The sequence below is a fragment of the Dioscorea cayenensis genome, chromosome 1, assembly GCF_009730915.1.
Source record: "Dioscorea cayenensis subsp. rotundata cultivar TDr96_F1 chromosome 1, TDr96_F1_v2_PseudoChromosome.rev07_lg8_w22 25.fasta, whole genome shotgun sequence".
Taxonomy (NCBI): Eukaryota; Viridiplantae; Streptophyta; class Magnoliopsida; order Dioscoreales; family Dioscoreaceae; genus Dioscorea; species Dioscorea cayenensis.
The window spans coordinates 15,450,834-15,457,013 of record NC_052471.1 but is presented as its reverse complement, the minus strand read 5'-3'; the positions used below and the strand labels follow the sequence as shown (position 1 = coordinate 15,457,013).

The following is a 6,180-nucleotide window of genomic DNA, read 5'->3' as shown; positions in this document are numbered from 1 at the left end:
ATAGTAGTTTTGATTGATATACATGCTCACATAGCCAATGGCGGTTCATCTTAGTTGCATTGATTGTATTCTTGAGTTTAGGAGAATTTTTAACATTGAATGTTTTCATGCTCTAGTTTTTGCTTGAATTTCTAGAAATTTTTGCCCGATTGACACTTGTTGTACTGCTCCTTCTTTGAACTCTTTTGGAAACTCATGTTTGATATATAAGGGACTAGTTATAGTTGTTTCTTGTGTTAATTATGAAAAAAGGTTTTGTTGTTTAGTTGTACTTGTTGGGTGGAAAGAGCTACTACCTATGGTGTATGAAGTTACTCTGATAAGTTGGATACTAGTTATGCCCTAATGAGAGAAAGAGCTATCTCATGGGATGTGTGAAAGCTACCACCCCGGTAGAAAGAACTACCACCTCGAAAGTGTGAAAGCCACCTTAGCGGCCGCTTTGGAAAGGGCTACCTTAGAGGATGAGTGAAGTTACTACCCTTTTTAAATTTTTATCACCTTTTGTAGATAAATAAGTCCTTTGTACGTAGAACTTTGAGGAGTATACTTTGGGTTGACTTTAGTGAGTTCACACACTTACACAATTTCGGGTTTGTCGTCCTTTTTTATTCAAGTTTTTAGCTAGAGCATTGATTTTTCGTATTTAGTGTTGAAATTTCTAGTACTTGTAGAATGCACTCTTTGTATGCTTTGGTGAATCTAAGACCAAGCACTTCCAATGTCTCCTTCATCTATGCATATAATGTTTTAATCTTTGCTTGAGGACAAGCAAAAGCTTAAGTGTGGGGGAGTTTGGTAAGTGCTATGCGATAAGAATGCAAAGCGTTCTTTCCTTGTGTTGAGCATTACTTTTCTCGGGTTTTAACTCTAATATGGGTGTATTTATGTTACTTTCATGTGTAGGGTTGTGAGGCCGATTATGAGAGAAAGAAGCCAATGTGGGTCGTAATGCACTAATTAAGACGAAATCTTGCTAATGTTCAAACGCGAAGACATAGGTCGGATTCCAGATGCAGGGATGTGTGCCAACCTCCTCGTACTCGAGTTAGCACAACTATTTGGAGGGGCAAAAGGGCAGTCACATTCAAGCATTCTGACTTGTGCAAATAGAACAAGATCTCTACTAACATGTCTGTTATTAAAGAAACAAGGCGATCCACGACGTAAATGTGTGCCCGTTTGCATTACCTCGATGAAAGTATGGATTCGGGAGTATTTTAGGCCAGTATTGTAGAAGGGTACTGTAGAAAACACTGTAGCAAAAATACTGCAGCAGCACTGTTTACAACCGGCCAAGAAAACAGGAAAACAGAGAATCCACACGGGCGCCCACACGGGCGTGTGGAATCCCGATTCCAGCCCTTTAAAAGCCGATTTCAGCCCCGATTTCAGCATTCTTTTCTCCATATTTTCCCTAACTTAAGAGAGGGCAGCGGCTAGGGTTTTGAGAAGTATTGGCTAGGGCTTTAGAGAGATTTTATGGCTCCAACATTGCGCGCCGTTTGGAAGAAGGTTAGTGGGAAAGGTTTCGTCAGCACTGATCTGGCGAGGTGTATCCTAGACAGGACAAAGGAACCCTTGCGATGAGTAAAGGACTCTCCACAAGACCATTGCCATGGCTAACGAGGGGGTTTTTCTATGGATGCTTTATTTTTACATTCGATTTCATTGATTGTATCTAGCTCCATGGAGAGCTAAACCCCTAGTGGGTATTTGGGTATTTGTGAACCCTAGGATGTATTCATTTTATTGAACCTCTTTATTATGCTTTCAATTAATTGATGTTTATTTTGAGTTCCAATCTTGGAGACTTGATTGTATGAATGCTCCCCTAGAGTGACACTAGGGTTGAGAGTTCTTCTTGCCAACTCTTGTGAGTGAGTGACTGACAAGGTCCCCTTGCTTATATCCCGCAAGTGCACGGGCTTGTCGAAGTAATAATCCCGGGTGAGCGGGGTCGAATCCACAGGGAGTAAAGATTGAAAATACTTAATTTGATTCTTAGCTATGTGGAATATCAATAGTGATAAGTGTGAAATTGATTCAATTCTCAACAATAAAAACAACAAGTGAAAGAGCAAAAGTAAGAAGAGGGTAAGGTAATCGATAAAGAGTGGGGTACTCGGATAATGCTTCACCTAGGATGATCACTTCAAGTGCAAGAACTCTCTATTATGCTTCCTAATCAATGCAATAGTGAGTCGTGGAAATCCTTACATACATAGTCCCAAATCTAAGGTCAACTATGCCTAACTCTATACATGTCCCGGAGGAGAAATCCAACATTCTCTATTTCTCTTGTTTCTCGGCCGGATGTGAACAGTGCTGCTACAGTAATTGTTACATTGTTGCTACAGTATAGGATACCCCCTCGATGATCGTGTCGATGGTCTTGTGGAGAGTTCTCTACTCATCGTCCAAAGATTCCTTCGTCCGGTATAGGATACGCCTCGATCGAAGCTCCCCTACCAACCTTCTCCCTAATAGAATCACGATGTCGGAGCCGTAGAACTTCCCCAAAACCTTGGCCAATACCCCTGAAACCCTAGCCCGAAGTCCTCTCTCACAAGTTGGGGAAAAGATGGAGAAAAGAATACCAAAATCGGGGCTGAATCGGCTTTAAATAGGGCTGGAATCGGGCAACTCCACAGGCGTGGACGATACACGCGCCCGTGCGGAATTTCCACATGACCATGGATAATTTCCACAGCCGCGTGTGGATTCTCTATTTCTCTCGGTTCCTCGACGGCTATGAACAGGTCTTTCTCACGATGACTGCTCATGATGCTCTGTCAGGTCTTTCGACCGATTAACTTCCCCAATTCCATACTTTCATCGGGGTAACGCATAGCGGGCACACATTCACGTCGTGAATCACTTGCTTCTTCAATGATGTACATGTTGGCGGGCTCTTGATCTTATATGCATAAGTCGGAATGCTCGAGCGTGATCGCCTTTTGTGCCCCTCCAAATAGATGTGCTCACTCGAATGCGAGGAGGTTGGCACACACTCTAGCATCTCACACCGACCTATGTCTTCGCGTTTGAACCTTAACAAGATCTCCTCAAAAATAGGAGCATTATGATCCACATTGGCCCATTTCCTTCATACTCGGCCTCACAACCCTACCTGTGTAAAAGTAACATAAAAACACACATATTAATGTAGAAAACTGAGGAAAGTAATGCTCAACATAAGGAATAAACGCTTCGCATTCATGTCGCACAAGCACTTATCAGTGACATACCATGAGAGTTAGACAAAGCTAGATTGGAGAGGGTCGAGAGGGTGAGTCGAGAGGTAGCGAAGCATCCCCTTTTCCCTCCAATGTGATCTATCCTACCTCCACGTTCCAAGAGTTCTTTGCGGCCATAGTAGAGTGAATGGGCTAAGGGATGACTTTCCGTTGGGGTTTAGTTGCGAGTGCAACGGAGTGAAGCGTTGAAGTCATTTTAGCATCTAGGGCTTAATTGTGGCTAGGGATCTTTCACCTAGACCAAAGGGTTAGGTCTATACATAGGAATAGGTTTATCATTTGGAATCCCTAGAGCTCATTGCAATTCTTTGCGAGTGCAAGGTTGAGAGGTTATTCAATCTTTCCTCCGGGACATGTATAGAGTTAGGCATGGTTGACCTTAGATTTGGGATCATGTAATTAAGGATTTCCATGACTTATTATAGCATCAATTAGGAAGTATAATAGAGGGTTCTTGCACTTGAAACGATTGTCCTAGGCGGATCAATATCCGGGTACCCCATCTTTATCGATTGCCTTACCTTCTCCTTTACTTGTGTTTTCTATCTTGTTGTTTTTATTTTCGTTATTTCATATTTTGTCACACTTATCACTATTCATCTTCCATATTAGTTAAGAAACAACTCAAGTGTCTTTATTCCTACCTGCTGGATACGATACCCACTCATCTGGGATTATTACTTCGATACCCGTGCACTTGCGGTTTACACGCATATACGGACGTGTCAGACTTTGCAATTTGCCCCACTTGATTCTCAAGATTGTGCAAAGAAGCGGTGTGGTTGCGGAGTGTAGCCTCGACTGATTGAAACCTTGTATCCGATAATTGCACAAATCTAGTCAAGGCCTTCTCTAAATCGGTCATTCAAGTTTCCAAGTTTGAAACTCGGTTCTCCATGTTTGTGGCTTGTTGTTGTTGGAAACCCGTTGGTGCCATGCCCTTTTGTGGTCCGTGGTTGCTACACGAAAAATTCAGATGACTCTTCCAACCTGGATTGTAGGTGTTGGTATATGGATTTCCTTGGTTCCTCATTGCATTACCCATAAAATCAACCTTCTCAACCAAGATGCATCACTAATGGAAATCGGGCAATCGGAGGGAGCATGTCCTCCACCACATCCGGTGCAAGTAGTCACGGCTGCCACTCTATTCAAAGTTAGAAGATCTAACTTCTTACTCAACGATTCCACTTGAGCGCCAATGAAGTTACTGCATCTATTTCATGGAGCCCGGCCATATTTTTCCTTTCCCGTGCATTCCACTGATAACTGTTCATCGCCATATCTTCCACTAACTGTCCGGCTTCTTCTGGGGTTTTACTCCCCATTGTACCTCCTACGGCGGCATCTAACAATTACCTTGTCCTCAGATTCAACCCATTGTATAAAGTCTGAATAATCATCCACTCGAGAAATCCGTGTTGTGGGCACCTCCGTGAAAGATCCTTGAAGCACTCCCATGTCTCAAACAATGACTCTAGCTCCATCTGCACAAATGACGATATCTCATTGCGAAGCTTGGTTGGCTTCCCCGGAGGAAAGTATCTAGTACGAAAAGCTTCGACCATCTCATTCCAAGTCGTGATGGAGGCCTTGGGCAAAGAATGTAGCCACTGCTTGGCTCTTCCCTTGAAAGAGAATTGGAAAGCCCTCAATCTAATAACATCGGGATACACCGTTAATCTTCAGCATATCACAAACTTCTAAGAAGCTCTCTATATGGTTTTTTGGATACTAATCGGCCAAAACATTGAACTGCGCTATTTGCTGAATCATTTGGATGAATGCTGGCTTTACCTCGAAGTTCGGAGCTGTAATCGGGGGTTGCACAATACTCGATTGTGTGCCCAAAACTGAGGGTCTAGCATAATCAGAAAGTGTCCTCCGTTGCTCATTCTGTTCTGCCATATTATCTAACCCTTCAACTTCTATTTCAGCTTGATTAGACGATTCTTGTACAGGTTTTTTCCCCTTCTTCTGAGTGTATGTTCAAGTTTAGGATCTCCTTCAATAAATATCAAAGAGTTCCCTCGGGTCATAACCTGTAGCTGTGCCCAAAGAAAGAAAACAAATCAGAACGATGATAGAAAAAGAAGATGTGAAATAGAATAAATGAATGAATAGCTAAGAGAACAAAGTGCAAAGTATCTCTAAACACCTACTCCCCGGCAATGACGCCAAAAACTTGACAAACACCTCTTGCGTATGTCCCGCAAGTACACGGGTTTGCCGAAGCAATAAATCCCAGATGAGTGGGTATCGTATCCATAGGGAGTAGGGAATAAAAACACTTAAATTGTTTCTTAACTAAGCGTAAAGTGAATAATAGTTGTGTGACAAGATATAACGTAACAAAAGTAAAAGAGACAAGAAAGAGAGCACACGTAAAGGGGAGATAAGGCAATCGATAAAAATGGGGTACCCGGATATTGTTCCGCATAGGATAATCGTTTAAAGTGCAAAACCCTCTATTATGCTTTCTAACTAATGCATTAACGATTCATGGAGATCCTTCAATACATGGTCCCAAATCTAAGGTCAACCATGCCTAACTCTATACATGTTCCTGAGGAGAAATTCAACAATCTTTCAACCTCGTACTCGCATAGAATCACAATGAGTTCTAAGGATTCCAAGTGATAAATCCTCTTCCTAAATGTAGACCTAACCCTTTGGTCCAGGTGGAATGTCCCTAGTCACAATTAAGCCCTAGGTGCTAAGATCACTTCAACACTTCACTACGTTGCCTCTGCAACTAAGCCTTAGTGGAAGGTCATCTCCTAGCTCATTTACTCTACTATGATCGCAAAGAACTCAAGGAAATGGAGGTAGGATAAATCATATCGGAGGGGAAAGGGGACACTCCGCTACCTCTTGACTCACCCTCTCAACCCTCTCCAATCTAGCTTTGTATAACTCT

General features: G+C 42.4%; 1 non-coding gene across 1 annotated transcript; it reads left to right on the top strand.

The window, feature by feature from the left end:
* Positions 1-4,673: 4,673 nt before the first annotated feature.
* Positions 4,674-4,780, top strand: LOC120268207. Its single transcript, XR_005538875.1, has one exon. It is a non-coding gene; the product is annotated as a small nucleolar RNA R71 (small nucleolar RNA).
* The last annotated feature ends 1,400 nt before the right edge of the window (positions 4,781-6,180 follow it).